Here is a 20,347-nt window from a genome sequence, read left to right as displayed (position 1 = left end):
AAATGTTGGTTTCCTTTTCACACTTTTATTAGACAAGTCATCATTTGTGTGTGTGTGTATGAGTATGAGTGTGTTTTTGAGGGGAGTAGATTCTATTTTATTTTTGTCTTTAGGGCCGCACCTGTGGCATATGGAAGTTCCCAGGCTAGGGGTCAAATCGGAACTGCAGCTGCCAGCCTACACCACAGCCATGGCAATGCCAGATCCAGGCCTCATCTGTGACCTTCACCACGGCTCACGGCAATGCCGGATCCTTAAACCACTGAGCAAGGCCAGGGATTGAACCCTTGACCTCCTGGATACTAGTCGGGTTCATTACAGTTGAGCCACAACAGGAACTCCTGGGGGGGAGTGGATTTTAATGAGAAAAATGCTTGTTATCTAGATCCAGGTTTTCCTCTGCTTGTGGCAGATATACTTGAAGCCTTTTTCCTTAATGTGGTTGATCTGCAGTGTTGACAGAATCATCCTGTTTCATCCCCCTTGCCATGTTGTCTCTCAGGTTCCATACTAGGCCTTCTTTCCTTTTCTTTTTCGTCTTTTGTCCTTTTTAGGGCCGCACCTGCGGCATATGGAGGTTCCCAGGCCAGGGGTCTAATCAGAGCTGTAGCTGTCAGCCTACACCAGAGCCACAGCAACGCAGGATCCGAGCCGCGTCTGCGACCTACACCACAGCTCATGGCAACGCCGGATCCTTAACCCACTGAACGAGGCCAGGGATGGAACCCGCAACCTCGTGGTTCCCAGTCGGATTCGTTAACCACTGCACCATGACGGGAACTCCATAGGTCTTCTTTTCTGATGTCCTCAGGCTTTATCAGGAGGATGGATAGAAATGTCTTCCTTTCTTTCCTTCCTCTCTTTGGTTTCTGTCCCCTGACACTGAGCACCCACCCAATCCTTTAGCCCTCCTCTCCTGCCTGCTCTTGATTCTCCCTGGTCTCCACGGTCTTCTTTCTGTCTGCAGAGTAGATCCTGGCCCTCTTTTGTTTTGTCCCGCTCCCCTGACCTGCTCCGCTTTGGCCTTGGCCTTTGTCCCAGATTCTTTCCATTGGTAGCAATCCCAGGTGTGGGCCTCTTCTGGCTTTTCTTCATCTCACTATGTGTTTTCTCTCTGGGGTCTGGTGTCATTGCCATTGTTCTCATGGCTAGAGTGGTTATCTCTTAGAGTATCGACTTCCCAATCTATCTCTACTCTGGCCTTTTCTCTTGAAGTCCACCTAGATCCTTTCTGCCATCCTGTTGGACACGTCCCTGTGGGTTTATGCATGCACAGGAGATTCAGCAGGCTCAACTAAACACCCCTTGGCCATTTTTCTCCTGTTTCGTTTTCTCTTTTATTGCCATCACTACCCTATTTGGCCAGACTTGAAATCTTGGTACTATTCTCATATTTGTAGATTCTTTCCATTTCTACTGATCTGACTCTGTTATTTCAGACCCATACCCTCCTGCCTGCCTCTTGTAGCAGCCTCCTGACCCAGATCCATTGCTTGCATTGGTGAAAAAAATTTGATTTTGAGCTACTGGTCTTTAGGTGAAGTTCAAACACAAATTAATGTTGAATTTATTTATTTATTTATTTTTACTTTTTGTTTTTTTTTTAGGGCTGTACCTGACACATGGAGGTTCCCAGACTAGGGGTCGAATCAGAGCTACTCCATAGCCATAGCAACACCAGATCTGAGCCGCATCTGTGACCTACACCGCAGCTCACGGCAATACTGGGTCCTTAACCCACTAAGCGAAGCCAGGGATCAAATCCGAAACCTCATGGTTCCTAGTTGGATTCATTTCTGCTACACCATGACAGAAACTCCAAATTAATGTTGAATTTAAACCATACCAATGTAATAGACAAAAAATTGTTTCTCATTCTTTCATTTTTGAAGAGATGAGCATAACAATAATATCAGTTAATTTTTAATTTAGTATTGGTGGCACATGAAAATCTTTACACATAACATTTAGGAATTAGCTTGTGCAGAATTAAGTATGGCCCATGTCTGGAGAATTGTGGTATTTGAACAAACCGAAGTCGAAAACAGATAATTCATTTTTATCTTTCTGAAGGTGTATCAGTTGGTATCATGAATTGTTTTGATTTTATTTGGGGTCAATATGTGGTTCATTGACTTGGTTTGTTGCTATTGAAATGTCATTCTCATGTCTAGATGTTTGGAGACCTGAATTCTAGTTTAAGCTGGAATCCTGAGATCCTGCCTGACTGTCACTTTGGAAAAAAATTCAGTCTTCTTGGGATTGTCTACTTCCCTTCTTTTTAAAATTAGTGATATGGAAGTTGGAATATGAGCACACTTTATGGATCTGATTCTATCACTTAGGATGCAGTTGATGGATAAAGTTAAAATTGTAAAATTACGGTCTTTCTCCCTTCTCCTTGAATATTTCCTTTTTTGTCCATCTTGCATCAATTGAAGCTAGTTTTATGACTAAAGATAACATTAGGTTTCCAGTTTATAATAGCTAGTGTAGCTTTTTAGCTTGGATGCCCAGCTCATCATGTTATATCCCTCTTAAGTTTAAGGACTAATCATCATCAGCCTACAGAACCTGAGGATAATAGAGCAAGGCTCCAGTTCCTTCCATCTGTGGGACTTTGTGTGATTGCTTCACCCTTGTTTCTCCTGGGGCAGTTGCTGTGACAGTGGAAACACGTGGCAGAGTTGGGTGACCAAGTCAGAAGGAAGGTGGAGCACAGAATTTTGTAATTGTTTGGTCAAAATAAAAAAGACATGTGCCTTAGGCTATTGCAGAAAATCCAGAGACCTAGCCTACAATTTAGTTTATAGTTCTTGGAAGGTGATAATTGAAAGACAGAGGGAAGACAGTTTGTTACGGGCAGAGCAGGGCTCTCTTAAGGCCAGACAGGCGATTTGGTCATTAGCCTGAGGGATAAACTCCAGCATCTTGTTCTCATCACAGTGGGGAGGAATGAGTAGGGAGTGGGGAAGAGGGTAGGGTGGCAGGAGGTGACAGTTGCAAACTCTTGCCTAGCTAGGGAGGGAGCATGGTAGGTACCTGGGTTCTTGTTGAGACTCTTCCACCCACTGGCTGAGGGCATCTGGCAAGGAATTATTTGTACATCAGGAAGTGTTATTTTTCTTATTATCTGTGAGGATTTAATGAGTTGGCCTATGGAACTCTATAACTTACTCATTTTGCGTAACTGAAACCTGATGAATTTCGAATAGCAACTTCCCATTTCCTTCCTCCCGAACTCTCAGCAGTCACTATTTTACTCCCTGCTTCAGAGTCTGCCTGTTTTAGGTGCCTCATATAACTGGAATCATGTGGTGTCCGTCCTTCTGTAACTGGATTGTCTCACTGAGCTTAATACCATCTAAGTTGATCCACGTGATCATATATGGCAGGACTTCCTTCTTTTTAAACTCCAAATAATATTCCTTTGTTTGTATTATACCACATTGTCTTTTTTTAAAACTGAAGTATGGTTGATTTACAATATTATATTAGTGACTCAAAATTTTTACAGATTATACTTTATTATACATTGTTATAAGATAATGAGCATATTCTTTGTGCCATACAATGTATCCTTATATCTTATTTATTTTATTTTTGGCATGACTTATTTATTTTAAATTAAATTTTGTTGGAATATAGTTGATATACCACATTTGCTTTACTTACTCATCTGTCAAAGGGCATTTAGGTCATTTCCACATCTTGGCTATTGTGAATAGTGCAACGAGCAAGGGCATGGAGAGATATCCTTGAGATCCTGATTTCAGTTCTTTTGGAAAAATACCCAGAGGTGGGATTGCTGGATCATGTGATAGTCCCATTTTTAGTATTTTGGAGGAAGCTTCATACCATTTTCCATAGCAGCTGATCCATTTCATATTTCCACCAGCCACGTACAAGTGTTCTGCTATCTCTGCATCCTAACCAACACTCACCTCTTCTGTTTTTGATAGTAGCCATTTGAACAGGTGTGAGGCGTATCTCATGGTTTTGATTTGTACCTCCCTGATGATTAGTGAACGTTGAACACTTTTTTCATGTGCCTGTTGGCCATTTGTATGCCTTCTTTGGAGAAATACCTATTCAAGTCCTTTGCCCGTGTATTAATGTGGCTTTTTTTTTTTTTTTTTTTTTTTTTTTGCTCTTGAGTTGCCGGAGTTCCTTATCTATTTTGGATATTAAACTCTTAATCAGAATATGGTTGGTAAATGTTTTCGCCCATTTCGTAAGTGTCCTTTTCATTTTGTTGCTTATCTCCTTTGCTGTGTTGGAACTTTTTAGTTTGATGTAGTGCCACTTGTCTACTTTTGTGTTTGCTGCCTGAGTATTTATTGTAATATCCAAGAAAAAAATATACCAATATAAGATACATACATATAGTAGGGGGAAGAAAAAGACCTGCAGTTATATTATGACACACTGCTTTCTCATCACTCAGTATACCGCTGTTGTTTTACAAGAAAGTTAGAATTGGGGACGAGAAATATTTGCTTCCCTGATAACAATGTCGTGCCCCTTTCCCATCTCCATGCCTTTCTATGTATATAGTCACTTTTTGTTTGAATCCTGAATACTCTAATCCTTTTGAAGACATTGTAAATGGCAGTTAAACTCAGCTCAAACATGGCACATAATTTAACTGAAGGGTCAACAAATAGGAAGAGCTTACTCTAGAGGCATTGGTGGCCACACCCCAGCTGCAGCCCAGAGGACAGCAGGGGAGGATGCCACCAATTTCAGAGCACCTTCCAATCTCCTCAAATTGAAAATGTGAAAAAAAAAAAGTGTGCTTTTCTTATTCTTGGCTTTTTTGTGTGAAAATAAATCATTAATTCCAAGCTTTCCTTAAGTGGTGATGTAAGCTCTTGAGCCTGTGGGTATATTTGTGTTTCCTGAGTGCCTGGCACAGGACTTTGCACTTAGTAAATGCTTAATAGACAAATTAAAATTTAAAAATATTTATATATGGACAAAAATATTGTATTATAACCATCAGACTTGCTAAGAAACTGTTATTTAATTATTCCAACCATTAAAAAGAAAGGATTGGAGTTCGCATTGCCATGCAGTGGAAATGAATCCAACTAGTATCTATGAGGACACGGGTTTGATCCTTGCCCTTGCTCAGTGGGTCAGGGATCCAGCATTGCCTTGAGCCATGGTGTAGGTTTCAGGCTCAGCTTGGATCCTGCTTTGCTGTGGCTGTGGCATAGGCTGGTGGGTATAGCTTGGATTCGACTCCCTAGCTTGGGAATTTCCATATGCCTCGAGTGTAGCCCTAAAAAGCAAAAAAAAAAAAAGGATAATTATGTAATGTGGTAGAGGTGCTAATCATCACACAATGGCAGTCATGTTACTGTAAATAAATGTATCCAGTTATGATGTAGACCTTAAATTTAACACAATGTTATATGTCAGATACATTTCAATGAAAAAAAAAAAAGAAAGAAATGTCATGTGATTCCTCCCACTTCTACAAGGATTCTTATCTTTACAGAAATGTTATTCACCATGGAATTTCTTTAAATAGCATTTTAAAATTTGATTTAATTCTCTAGAATCAGCTTCACACATAATTGTTCAGTAACACATCAGATACATAATGTAAGATACATCTGTGGTCTTTCTCTGGCAATGAAAAGGAAGAGCAGATTGAGGATTAGAAGATCAGAAAGAGGAAAAAGCAAGGGATTAAGTTTATGCTCTGGTTGACCTTAACATTGGTCTTCTGTTACATGTCTGTGCAATCTGGTTTTTTTCTTAAAGAGAAACAGTGAGTCCAGGAGTTTTATGGCAGCCGACTGGAGCTCAGGAGACGTCAGCTTCAATCTCCCTTTTTTAGTGTTCTGGCATGAAGAAAAACCTGCTATCCCATATGAGGCCCCATGATTTCTGATTTTCTAGGTTCTTTGATTTTCCAGGGCTTGGCATCCCAGAAACCACAAGGCAGTGGGGGTGTGGCCCTGGCTTACTAAGAGTAGGTTCAAAGGTGGATGGGATAAAAGAATGAGACCTGGCTTTTGCCTTGATATTTCTGAGCCAGTGATTGAAGTCTTCTCCTCAAGGGATGGGAAGTATGTCACCCTTTCCTGATGCTTCCACCTAACAGGTCTTCCTCCTCCTAGGCGGGAGATTGGCCAGGGAGTCTGTGTGGCAAACCTCCTTCCCAGGCGCCTTTGTCAGGAGGGCACGAGGCAGCCTTCCCTGTGAGAGTGAAGTCACATGACACAAGGGCCAGTGGGACACCACTGCCAGGATGTCTACACGTGCCTTGTAGTCATTGTTCTCTGGGCACCAGGAGGAGTTGGGGTGGGGCCATCAGGAATCTATGCTTCTGCTTCCTTTTTAAGAGTATCCATTATTTATCTTTAGTCCTTTCTGTAGGTCACAAGGGCTCTTGGTGGCTTATTCTTTTGATTATCATGAATAAAAGCCCTGTTCTCCTTAGGACTCCAGTAGGTCACCTGGTTTCAGCCTCCCTTAACTCTTAGCCTTTCAAGGTGAATCTTCAAGGAGTTGTCTATACCTGAGGTATATTATTTTTCTTAGTTCTTTCCACTCATTGACTCCTAAATGTGCTTTAGTCAGGCCTCCGCTTCCACCACTATACCAGTCTGCTTTCAAGATTAGCAGTCACCTCCAGAATCCAGTGGTCATCTCGTAGTCCTATAAGCAGCACTTGACACAGTCACTTGCATGACTTGCTCTCCCTGGAAATACTATTTCTGATGGACTTTCTAGAGCATCAGACTCACCTGGTCTTCTTCTTGCCTCACTGGCTGCTGCTTCTCAGTCTCCTTTGTTAATGTATCTCGTGTCTTTGACTCTCCACATTGGAAGGCCCTGAGGCCTAGTCCTTGACCTTGTCTTTGTCTTTGAATACCCCCTCCCTTGGTGTTCTCATCCAGTCTGTTGGCTCAGCGCCATGTATATGCTGACTTCCAACCTGGGGCCTCCCCCAAGAAAGTGATTTAACTATTTTTTGAAAGCTTCTACCTGTGTATGTAATAGGCAACTCAAATTTAGCATGTCCAGATATAGCTCTTGATACTCCCCCCACCTCCCCAGCCCATCTGCTTCTCTTGTCTTCTCCACACAGCAGATTCCCCAGCCTCCCATTGGCTCAGGCCAAAATCTTAGAGCCATGCTTGACCCTCTTTTCTTTTATATCTCACCACATCCACTCCAGCAACAAACCCCTCTACTCTCCTCTCTAAATCGATTTAAAATCCAACCACTTCTCAGCACCTTCACTGCAGTCAACAGCTCTGAGTACAGTCAACTCGAATCTGGATTATTGCAGGAGTCCCCTAGCTGGCCCCATGTTTTTTTTTTTTTTTTGCTCCTTTCCCCCTTTATTCAGTTTTCAACAGCTCTTGAACATTAGTTCAAGCCTAACCCAAATGACATGTCCTACCTCCTCTCTGAACTGTCCAGTGCTTCCCTTCTTACTCAGAGGAAAGCCAAAATCCTTACTCAGGGTTCACATGGCCTGATAGAAGGGGCAGCTCTTACTTTCCTTCCTGTGTTCATTCAGCTCCATGATACCTGAATGGACTGCTTTGCTCTTCTTCAGACAAGCCAGGCACACTCCCATCTTAGGGTCTTTGTTCCAGTCACGTCCTTTCCTTTTTGCTCTCTACTCATAGTATCTTAAGCCCCTGCCCTACGTTGTCAGCCCTTGATTCAGTTCATCTCATGGAGATCTCCCTTGACCAGCCCATTTTAAATTTGTAAATCTTCCCTCGGCCATTCCTTACCCCCGCTTCCATGTTTAATTTTTTCCCACAGAGTGTATCAGGTCTAATGTTTTATATCTTTTCATTTTTATTTTTTCATTATAGTTGGTTTACAGTGTTCTGTCAATTTCTACTGTACAACAAAGTGACCCAGTCTCTCTCTCTCTCTTACACACACGCACACACACACACACATGTATATATATGTACATTCTTTTTCTCACATTATCCTCCATCATGTTCCATCATAAGTGACTAGATATCGTTCCCTGTGCTAAACTGCAGGGTCTCATTGCTTATCCACTCCAAATGCAATAGCTTGCATCTATTAACCCCAGACTCCCAGTAACATTTTAAATCTTTTACATGTTTATTTTATCTTTATTTTCTCCCCCACTCTACTACGAAACTCCATGAGGGCTGGGATTTTCCTCAGCTTTCTTCACTGATACATGAATAGTGCTCAACAGATAAAGCCTCTGATATTTGTTGAATGAATTGATGTAAATGAATATGAATGAACAAATACGTTGGGGTGATAGCTTAGCTTAGGGTGCTGTAAGAAAATAGTATGGACTATGTGGCTTAAACAATAGATGTTTAGTTCTCAAAGTTCTAGAAGCTGAGAAGTCCAAGATCATGGTGGTAGCAGATTCGGTTCCTGATGAGAGCTCTCCTGGCTTGCAGATGGCCACCTTTTTGTGTTGTCATATGGGGTTGAGGGGTGGGGGTGGGGGCAGGGGATGAGAGGGAGAGAGAGAGAGAGAGCTAGTGTGTGCAAGTGAGCGCGCTGGTCTCTCTTCCTCTTCTTACAAGAACACTAAGCCCATCATGGGGGGCCCCACCCTCATCACCTCACGTTACCCTAATTACCTCCCCAAAGATACCATCACATTGGGGTTAGGGCTTCAACATAGAAATTTGAAGGGGGAGGGGGCACACAGACTCAGTTCATAACAGGTAAAGTGAGCTAGGTCAAGCCCAGGTGAATCAGGGCTGAGAGGAAGGTAAGTGCAGGGTTGAGAGCAATATGTTCTGATGACAGCAGAGGATCCCTGAAGAAGAGGGGTGAGTGCAAGGTGTGTGGATCTTGGGATTTTATTTAGTGTTCTCTAATTGGCCTTGATTAGTACTTAAATTTCCTTTTGTATAAAGTGAGGACTCTCTTGAGGAGGTAGATGCTCATTGTTTTGGAAGATAGATGAAGACAGAGCTTTAAGGTTGCCCTGGAATGATGTGCAGTGATTCAGACAGTGAGAGGCAAGAGTAGGCAAGGGGCTTAATACATGGCTGTTAGTTCTGCTGGGCGGATCCCTTCAGCTGACTCTGATTCCTTTATCTGCCTTGTGAGACGGTGCCGTTTCTCACTCACATGGCTGACAATGGTGCCTCTCAGAAGCTTCTTGTCTTTATGAAGAATAAACTTTCATAATCATGTCGCACTCAACAAGATTCTTAGAGGGCAGCCACTTAAGCTGAAATCATTTGAGATTTAATATGTAGAGTCAGGGATAATGCCATGAGAAACCTTTTTGCATGACTTATGACTTTTAGATGTGAGCATAGATAAAACCTTAATATTTGTAAGCATCATCCTTTTAAAAGCACTTGACTCTTTGGAATGTTTGGTTAGTGGGGGTGGGAAGAAATATTGTTCATTTACAGATAACTGAGTAACTACCAGAATAATTCCCAAAACTAACGTAGTTATGTCAGACAGGAATTGGGTTCCAAGACTGTTGTTTAATTAGGTCACTTCTGATGAAATATTAATGTATTATTTCCTGCTTTTTAGATAACTGGAGTCACTGATGGTTGAAAATAAAGTAGAATTCTGTATTTTGCTAGGTTATTTCTTAAGAACCAGTTGAGTGTCACAGTTTTGGTTATCATACATCTTGTTTTAAATGAATGGACTTTTTCCTGATTGTGAAATAAACACCGGTCATTGAAAAGAATCTGGAAAGGAGTTCTCATCATGGCTCAGTGGTAATGAACCTGACTAATATCCATGAGGACTCAGGTTCAATCCCTGGCCCCCCTCAGTGGGTTAAGGATCCAGTGTTGTCGTGAGCTGTAGTATAGATCGTAGATGTGGCTTGGATCCCGCATTGCTGTGGCTGTGGTGTGGACAGGCAGCTACAGCTCTTATTTGGTCCCTAGCCTGGGAACCTCCATATGCCACAGTGCGGCCCTTAAGAAAAAGACAAAAAAAAAAAAAAAAGAGAGAGAGAGAGAGAGAAAAGAATTTGGAAAATGAAACTGGTAATTCTGCTATGCTGTGATAGTGTGTTATATTTTTGGTAAATTTTCAATAGATAAAAATGGCAGCTATCATTTGTTATCCGTTGTCCACTTAATGTTATATAATGAACATTTTTATGACTTGTTAAATATTCTTCAAAACATATTTTGAAGACTGCAAAAGATGTCCTTCCCACATATGTGAGTTCAGGCATTTTGCTCTCATGTAAGACTTGTAACTCTTCTCTAGCTGTAAATCAACAGCTGTTTTAGAAGCTCCTATCCTGTGCTCTAGTGTCTGGATGTGATAAAGGAGAAGGCAGTTCCTGTCCTCAAAGGGTGTGAAATCTGTGGCCTTACTTGATAATAGAGGGAAGTTTCTTGCCAGTATAGAAATACATTGAGGAACGGCTGTCATAACGGCTTGCTCTCCCTGAAGGGGGCCCTGCCGTATCCACACACCTGCAGAATGTGCCCATTTGTGCCTCCCAGGGCCCCTCAGTGCATCTGGCCGCCTGACTCATGTAGCCTCTATTAGTACCACTCCCTTCTTGCCACATGCCCTCTTCACCCAAACCAGTTACTTCTAAGTTGAGCATCACCCACTGCACCCATATACTCACTGAAATGTCTCCAGCGCCCCAGGAAAGCTCAGGACATCATGAAGTAGGCCTTTCTCTGAAAGAGACTATAGACCTGGGTTATGGCAGATCAAGTGAGCTCCAGGATGTTCTTTTGATGTTTGCACTTTCTCAGATTTTTTGTTTTTTCTTGCCAGTTACTTATTTTGCATGGCTTTGTTGTTGTTTGGTGAAAGAACAGACTTCTTTTAAAACACAAGGTAAAGAAATGGTAGAAACAGAAGCCTAAGATCAAGTGATGGGTTAAAATGCCAGTGCTCTGATCCTAAATGTAATTTTCCCTTTGATTGTTCTCACTTGAAAGAATGCCTTTTCCTTCCCATTGTCGAGCACTACCTGCTGTCAGTCCAAGAGGGAGTAAGTCGAGCAACTTGTCAAAGCCTTTCTGCGCTCCCTTCATATGGTTTGCAGAAACAGAGCTGGCTTTTCATTTCTTCTTTCATTCAACAGGAGTCCCTTTCATGTCTGAAAATTGAAAACGCGTGTTTTTCAGTGTGGAGCGAGGATGTGTGCCCTCTGGCACACCTGTTTCTCATTTCCTGACTTGAAAGCACAACCCATCAAAAGGAGCAGAAAAACAATTTCTTTCTGACACGCTGCTTCGTGTTCCTTACTGGACTGAAGGCCTTCGTGGCTTTGCCGTCTTAGTGCCCTCTGTGGAAGGTTCTCGTTAGAGGCACCGTTCGCTCAGTACAAGCAGTGCCTTTCATAGTACAGGACCTTTGGAGTATTATTTTGTTGTGGCGGTGTTTTTTCAGCTCAGGAAATTTACTTGAAATAAGATTTATTTTAAAAAGTACACAGAAAGGTCTTAAAATTTTTAAAATATGAAGTTTAGCTGGACGGTCTATATTGGAGGCGTCTATGTAAGCTCATCAGTGAACCAACTGGCCAGGAATAGGGCTGGGTTGAGCATACAAATGTTTAAATTCCAGAGTGCTGTTTAACATAAATCAAATATTTCCAAGGCATTACTTCAGATTTGTGTGTACTTTAAAGTCCTGCCAGCTTAAATGACTGTGAGGCACAATATGTTGACTTGGAGTTTTGTAAATTGATAATTTGTTGCTATGAAAGTTGTGCACGGTATAACTCATCACTTTCTGAAGGTACATGGTATGTGTGATGCTGCATGTTAGGGAAAAAAAAAGATGCCCAGGGAATTCAAGCCTTTAGCTCTCACCACTCCCTTCTTGCCACACTCCCTGTCCCCAAAGGAGTTGGATCTTTGGTCCCTTGGAAGGTTTCCCTGGACATTTTCAGTGTAAGGTGCACAATTCTTTAGACACAAACTCTGGTTTAGGCTCTATTTTTGAGAGTTACTGGGGATAGTAATCTTAATGATACATCTTCAGAAATAGTTTCTCACACTTTCTCTCTCTCTCTTTTTTTAACATCTACTCTTTTCACACTTTAGCATGTATGAGTCACCTGCTAAAAGGCAGGTTATGATCCAGTGGACCAGGGAGGGGCCTGGAGTCTGCATTTTTGTAAGCTCCCAGATGCTGCCAGTGCTGCTGGTCCATAGATGACACTTTAAGTAGCAAGGCGACATTCTGATGGGCGAAGTGCTGCTGTCCCCAGCTGTGCCTTGCCTGTAACACTCTCCCCTGCCCCCATACAATTTGCCAGTCTCTTCTCTCATCCTGTTTTGGTGGATCTAAAGCTAAGGAGGTCTGGTGTGTGTCCTTGACCCTAGCAATCCCTGAGAGCTTTAACAGATAGTTAACAGGTGACCATATGGGCTAGCACGGATAAGGATCACGGAGACAGGATTTATTGGGCTGGCAGAAATGATATTTATGTTTCCAGACTCATCTGGGGCACATGTAACTCTGGTACAAATTAGCCAAGATTCTTGCTGCAAACAGGAGTGAATAAAACAAACTGCTAACTCTGAAAGGTGCTGATAGAGGGGTTATAAAGGCATGGTGCTGAGTCAGATGTGTTTTAGTTTAACCGGCTCTGTCCATGGTGGCTGGTCAATTCCAGCCAAAAGATTTATTGGTGAATCATGGAGAAAAAGTGGAGACACTTTAATGGTAAAGGTAGAAAGATTCGGTTTGGCATTTTTATTAGCTGATTGCTGAATATTCACTTTCGATTCTCTTTAGTGAAGCACAGTGTGATTAAGCCTGAAGTGTAACACGTTGTAACCAAAGGATGCAATACGTTTTTATTTTCAGAATGTTTTGTTCATATCATGAAGATGTACATTTGTTTGTTGTATATTTCTTTTGGCTTTGGTAAAAAAATTAACAAGTGTTGGCTAGTAGATAATATGGATAGTCATTTAAAAAAAATCTGAGTTAGACAGCAAAGAATTAGAGATTTCTTTACAGTTCCATAGCAGTATTAAAGGTCCACCTATACCAGCATTGAATGGAAGAGCAGGTGCCCTCTGGAGATGGTGTGGGGTATGGGATATCATGGGCTTGGAAATCAGACTTGGTTGGAATTGTAATGGAGGAAGCAGGTCGGAAGGGTGTGTCTTCTTGTTCCCACCAGGACTAGGGCATCTTTCTTTAGGGAGCAGAAACATACAGATATGCTAACTATCTTCCATGTTATCACTTTGTACCATTGCATCTCCTGTTAGTTGTATGTTTTGTAATGCTGAGGAGTTCTGTTTTCAATGTCTTTTTCTATATATTCAAGCCCTAAATGAGAATGTTCTTCTGGTTCTTCATAATGTCCTGGTACATTATATGTGTTGTAATCTATCATAGTAGTCATCACTTAGTAATATTAATGATAAAATAATAAGCTTCTGATTTAATTCTGCTAGGATGATGTGATGGTTTGTTCTCAGAAATAAGAATATTTGTGCCATCCAGCTAAGATGGCTAGTAGAATTCATGCCAGAGGACAATAAGGGTTTAAGATAGACTGAGATTTGTTTCATTTGAGTTCTTCCTATTCTTAAAATCTAGACTTACCTCTGCTTTACCTGTTAAGCTTTCTTTCTAATGTTAATGTAAATTTAGTGGAATATGGGGAGTTCTGTCATGGCTCAGTGGTATGGAGCCCAACTAGTATCTGTGAGGATGAGGGTTTGGTCCCTGGCCTCACTCAGTGAGTTAAGCATCTGGTATTGCTGTGAGCTGTGGTGTAGGTCAAAGACATGGCTCAGATCCTCTGTTGCTATGGCTGTGGCAAAGGCTGGCAGCTATAGCTCCACTATGACCCCTAGCCTTGGAACTTCCATATGTCACAGATGCAGCCCTAAAAAAAAATACACAAACAAACAAAATTAGTGGAATATAGAGATTTAATATTCTTGTTTTGTTTTATTGGCTGTTCCAGCAGCATGTGGAAATTCCCAGGCCAGGGATTGAACCTGTACCACAGCAGTGACAGCATTGGATCTTTAACACACTAGGCCACAAGGGAACTCTGAAATGTAATATTCTTCCTTCTTCTCCTTTTTTTTTTTTTTTGGCTTAAATAACAAACTTATTTTCTCACTGTTCTGGATGCTAGAAGTCTGAAGATCAAAGTCTTGGCAGGGTCAGTTTCTTTTGAGTCCTTTTCATGTTCACATGGCATTGCCCTCTGTGCATGTCTCTGTCCAAATTTCCTCATCCTGTAAGGACACCAGTCTTACTGGATTAGGGTTCAACCTAATAATCTCATTTTAATTTTATCATCCTTTTTTCTGAGATGTAATATTCCTAATGGAAATATTTTTCAGGTATTTGTCCTGCACATCTTCAGTCACCTGATTTGTCTTATCAGTTTTGATTTCATTTCACATCTTAGCAACAGGTTTTTCTTTGCAGCCTTTCACATTAGAGGTGTAGCATGTTTGCATCTGGAATAAGCATGAGCACAACTAAATTGAGTTTGTGTATTCATGGGCTTTCCTCAGAACAGGATTTGTAGGTTAAACCCTGCCCTGGTCATCAGATTCATGGATATTTTTCAGCAACTCACTCCATGGTACAGGTAGGTTTTATTTTGATCTTCAAGTCGGTGCAACTCTTATTAGCAAGTCCTAGCTATGGTCATTTACCTCATTTCTTTATATCTGTCATTGTAACATAAACAGTGTAGCACAATTTCTTGAGCAAAGAATGCATATTTCTCTTTCTGCTATTAAGAATCCCTTCCCTCCTTATCACACCTGGTAAAGCTTGGCTCACCCTGTCAGATTGAGCTCAAATGTCTTTTCTTTTCTGCAGCCTCCCTCCCCTCCTTCCCTCTCTTGCCCAGTCCCACAAATTTACTCCCTTTGTGGTCGCTGGTGCCATGATGTAGCACTTAGGCCACTTGTATGGTTGTTTCCCTTTACAAAGCCCAGGAGCTCCTTGAGGAAGAAGCTGGTGCTTTAAAGATGTGGTTGGTACTCAGTGAATGTCTGTTGAATTGAACTGAATAACCCTTTGCATATTTTGAAGCAGTGTCAAACAGATTCTGATTGGCAAAATGACTTAGTTGTTCCATGGTGGTACACCAGAGCTAGTGCTCCTGCTTGCTTAAAGGTTTAGATATTGATACCAAGGGCTCTGCTCTGAAGAGAAAGATAGTTTAATTTTAGTTTATTTTAGTTTTGATAAAATCCATTGAGTTTCCACACGCTTCCACATGCCTGTAGTAACTGGAGTGCTTTGAGCTGTTGGTAACAGAAATCACAGCTCAAACTGGCTTCAACACAAGTTGTGCCATGATTTCACAGAGGAGGAGGTTCTGAGGTAGGTGGACCTCAGGGCTTATTGGTTCAAGGCTCTGTTGCTAACATCAAGGATTTAGTTCTCCATGTCTCTTGCTTGCTCTGCTGTCATCACTGTTGGCCTCTTCTTCAGGCTGATGCTGGGATGGCTACTACATTGCTAAGAAAACTCATCATATAAAAATCTCCAGAGGAAGAAAAACCAGTCACTTTGTGTAGCTCTTTTCTGGGAACACTTCTCAGAAGCACCCCAGCTGACTCTTCACGTTTTCCGGTTGGCTAATGTTGGGTTGCATCCCAATTTCTGAGTTAATCATTGACAAAGGGGAATTACCCATGAACCAATCATGGGTGGGGGTTGGGGTAGGAAGCAGAACAAAATCAGGATTCTGTTGGGACAGGAGAAGGAAATATAAATGGTTTACCAATATCTTGCTAAATTGATACTTGCCATCATTTTGTGATTAGCAATAAGGATGATAACATCTGTCATTTGTTGAGCATATGCTATGGTTAGGCACTGTGCTAAAGTACTTTTTCCATCATGATTCTCATTTTCAAAAGAGAAAACTGAGGTTTAGAAAAATCAAACAGTGTCTGAGTGCCTAAAGAATCTAAACAATCTTCACTCAATGACGACAGAGAAATGTGCAAAAGTAGAGGGGCCAAATTGAAATTTAACCAGCTATTGTCCTATCAGAAATGTTATAAGGTAGGTATTTAGATAGTTAAAAACATGTAGTTATCATTGAAATCTGTCCTTACCAAAGCCATGCCTCTTGCCATTATTTTTGGCTAACAGAAAGCTGGCTGTGGGAAATGGATGTTTTTGTTTTGAAAAATCAAATGCAGTAGATTAAAAAAAAACCACACCACCACAAAGTTTGTTTATATCTTTATTTCACTCAAATTGAATAGATGAAATGGGATCTGGTCGTTTTCATATTGTTTATGTTCTGCTTTGCTTCTTGGTTCTGGGGCAGGATTCCTGGTTCTGCTTGAATTTGTTTCCCTCTCAAGTATCATTTGCAAGATTACTGTGGAAATTAATAAATAGAAAGTATTTCTATTCAGTAAGCATTGTAATTGTCCTAATATAACATAATACAGTGCTATTTTATTAGCATTATAAAATACCTTTCACATGTGTGTCGCCTGAATCTCAGCCCACTTTGTTGTTCTTTTTCAGTCTGGAGGGAAGGAAAGTGATTTACATAAGTAACCACTGTAATATTTTAAATGAAGGGTCATTTGAAGGTCTCACTTCTTTTCATCTCATTTAATATAAGGGCAAAGTTAGATGCTTGATCTGTTTCATTTATGTGTAATAAAAGGGCCTATGTAAATAAAGTACATGAAATCAAAGTAAAGTTGTTCTTTCTCAATGAAACTATTATATAAATGACATCTGTGTGTGGATATGTGTGTGTGCACGCGAGCGTGTGTGCGCATGTGTGCTTGGACAGGGATTGCATAGAGGACTAAGGAATACTTCACGAATTTGCGTGTCATCCTTATGCAAGGGGCATGCTAATCTCCTCTGTATCGTTCCAATTTTTAGTATATGTGCTTCCCAAGTGAACATGAGAGTGATATTTTATCCTCTGATAGGCAGCTTCTGATTTTTGTTTCAGCCATTATATCAGGCTGAATAATATTAGGTGAGGTTACTCAGTCTGAACTAGCAGTCTGTAGCTATTTAGTTACCTATCGCTGTTTAACAAATTACCTGCAAACTTTGTGGCTTAGAAGAATAACTTTTTCTTATTTCCTATGATTATGTGTATTAACTAGGTCTCAAGTGGGTGGTACTTTTGCTGGTTCTGCTTGGGGATGCTCATGTGGCTTTAGTCAGGTAGTGGTTTAACTAGGTGCCCCTGATGGCTTCATCATGTGGCTGGTGGCTTGGGGGAAACAACCAGAAGGTTGGGCTCAGCTGTTGGCTGGGGTGCCTTGGCTTTGCAGTCTCCTGTGTAGGGTCAGGGCTAATCCCTGTCACTGTGGCCTCTCTAGCAAGGTAGCTAGATTCTTACAAGGTAGCTACATTCTTACATTCTTACAAGGTAGCTAGATTCTTACAGCTCAGGATACATACTCAAAGGGTAGAAGCAAAAGCTGTCAAGCTTGCTTAGGGCTTAGGCCTAAGACAGGCATTGTGTTAGTGCAAGTAAATTAAGGGGCAAATCTTGATTCATTATAGGAGCGAATCTCATATGCATATGAGTACTAGGCAGCTTTGTTTGTTGAAAGCCATCTTTGGAGACCAGCTACCTCAGTTACTACTTTTTTGGAGTAACCCTTCTCCCTTTGAGAACCTAAACACTATGGACCCTCTCCTTAGCAATAGGCATGTGAACACAGTTGCCTGCATAAGGTTACACACAGTTCTAGAAAAATTTCATAAGATTCCTAGCTGGACAACCCATGATTATCCAAGTACCCTTGGTTTAACTCAGAGTTTAGGAATTTACTGACTCTAAGGTCAGTGATTTAAATTGTTAATTATTTTAAAATAACTGAATAAAATCCTAGTCTATAGTTGTTTTAATCTCTGAGAATGACCAATGTGTTATTTCCTGGTTTTATTTTATTTTTTTTTTTGCTGTTCTAAAAACAGTGATTTTCTTGTACACAGCTTTTGTACTTGTCTATCTCCTGACCATAAATTCCTGGAAATATACTTCATGACTCAAAGGAATAGACATTTTTAAGGATTTTTGTAGATATTGACTAATTATATCTTGTTTTCTTATTAAGAACTAATTTTTAAAAATTGCATTATTGAGTACATATAAAATAATGTACTGTGTATATGTAAGTTATAAAACAAAAATAAGAGAAAATCCCTTGAATTCATTTTAGCTTAAACATCAACATTAGTAATAGCATTGTATGTACTTTTACTCTTTCTCAAACCCCTGCCACTCCTCCAGAGATAACTGCTATCCTGAATTTTGTGTTTTGTCCCCTTGCTTTAAAAAAAAAGTTTAATCACATATGTGTGTATCTCTAAACAGTATTTTGTTTAGTTTTATGGTTTTCATTTGGACTATAGGATCATGGTGTTCTATGGTATATGGTCCTTTCTGACTTACTTATTGTACTAAATATTATGTTTCCATAGTATTTGTCTATATAGTTGCTCTGCAAAATTAAAAAAAATTATTTTAACTTTTAATACTTTGTGAGACTATATCCCAGAATTCTGTGATTCCTTCTGCATTTATTGATTGTAATTCCTCTAAAGTAAAATCTTATCCTCATCATATATTTGACTACTCAGGAGTACAGTTTAGAAGCTTTAACTTTTAGAAGTATTCTAAGTACATCTTTGTATTAGAAGTTCCTGGGTGTATACGCATTTAGGATTTTTATGTCTTTTTGAAAAATTGGTACCTTTATAATTATAAAACATTCTTCTTTATCTCTAGATAATCTGTATTGATAATTACTTTGTTTAGCATTAACATATTCACACCAGCTTTCTTATGCTTAGTGCTTGTCTCATATTATTTTCCACCCATTTTACTTTTACCCTGTCTTGTCTTTATATTAAAGCGTTTTTTTTTTTTATAAACAAATGGGTCCCTACCCTACAACATTGTATATCAACTATAATTTTTAAAAAATGTTAAAAAAGGAGTTCCCGTCGTGGCGCAGTGTTTAACGAATCCGACTAGGAACCATGAGGTTGCGGATTCGATCCCTGCCCTTGCTCAGTGGGTTAATGATCTGGTGTTGCCATGAGCTGTGGTGTAGGTTGCAGACACGGCTCAGATCCCGCGTTGCTGTGGCTCTGGCGTAGGCCGGTGGCTATGGCTCTGATTCGACCCCTAGCCTGGGAACCTCCATATGCCACGGGAGTGGCCCAAGAAATAGCAAAAAAAGACCAAAAAAAAAAAAAGTTAAAAAAAGTGGGTCCCTCCACTTTTAAAATTGAGCCAAATTGATCATCTGAGCCTTTTACGTACAATGTCTAGTCCATTTAAATTTAATGTAAATATTGATATGATTGGGCTAGACTCTACCATCTTGCCTTTTTTTTTCTTTTCTTTGTTTTCTTTGTTTCTGTGTTCTTCTTTTCCTGTTTTCTTTTGGGTTGAGTAATTTTTAGTATTTCATTTTTTTCCTTTGTTAACATTTTGTAATACTTTTATTTATTATGGTTTTTTTTGTGGTTGCTCTAGAGAATACATATGCATCAGATTACATGTACCATAGTCTAATTAGGATAATAATATATCACTTCACAAACAATACAACGTTCTTTTAGTGGTACAAATCCATTATTTCCTTCCCACTCTTTGAACTCTTAGCATATATTTTTATGTTAAAATTGTGTTGTAAACTCCATGGTACATCATCATTATTTATTTTTGCTTGAAGTAGTCAGTTGTCTTTTAAAGAAATTTACACACACACACACACACACACACACACACACACACACACACACAAACTCCTAATAGTGCTAAATCTTTTTTTTTTTTTTTTTTTTTCTAGTTGGGAGTTCCTGTGGCTCAGCGGTAACAAACCTGATCTGAGCATGCGGGTTTGATCCCAGTCCCTGCTCAGTGGGTTAAGGATCTGGCGTTGCCATGAGCTGTGGTGTAGGTTGAAAATTCAGCTCGGATCTGGTGTTGCTGTGGCTGTGGTGTAGGCTGGCAGATGCAGCTCTGATTAGACTCCTAGCCTGCGAACTGCCACATGCCACATGAGTGTGGCCCTAAAAAATAGAAAAAAAATTACTGAACTAGTTCCTCTTTCTAGAACTCTTTATTCCTAATATCAAGCTTCTGCTAGTATTATTTCCCTTTAGCCCAAAGAGCGCCCTTTAGTATATTTATAGTCAGTTCTGCTGGTGATGAGTCTTTATTTCCCAAGGATATTTTCTTTGCATAGAGAATTCTGTGTTGAATGTATTTTCCTTCAGTGATTTAAAAATGTCATTCTGTTGTCTTTTTGACTTCCATTGTTTCTGGTGAGAAGTTTTATGATTGTTCCTTTGCATGTAGCTTGTCTCTTTTCTTCCTGCCTGTTTA

At 40.3% G+C, this 20,347-nt stretch overlaps 1 protein-coding gene and 1 non-coding gene across 38 annotated transcripts in view; one reads left to right on the top strand and one right to left on the bottom strand.

The window, feature by feature from the left end:
• Positions 1-20,347, top strand: part of TASP1 (taspase 1) — a 392,837-nt gene that overhangs the window by 105,044 nt on the left and 267,446 nt on the right. The gene's annotated exons all lie outside the window — the stretch shown is intronic.
• Positions 16,783-16,890, bottom strand: LOC146395200 (U6 spliceosomal RNA). The gene has a single exon (XR_014832980.1). It is a non-coding gene; the product is annotated as a U6 spliceosomal RNA (small nuclear RNA).

Source organism: Sus scrofa, chromosome 17, assembly GCF_054392235.1.
Source record: "Sus scrofa isolate SSC_HxYL_T2T_F1_AM1 chromosome 17, Sscrofa_HxYL_maternal_Yorkshire_Landrace_v2.0, whole genome shotgun sequence".
Classification (NCBI taxonomy): domain Eukaryota; kingdom Metazoa; phylum Chordata; class Mammalia; order Artiodactyla; family Suidae; genus Sus; species Sus scrofa.
This window is presented reverse-complemented; position numbering and strand designations above follow the sequence as displayed.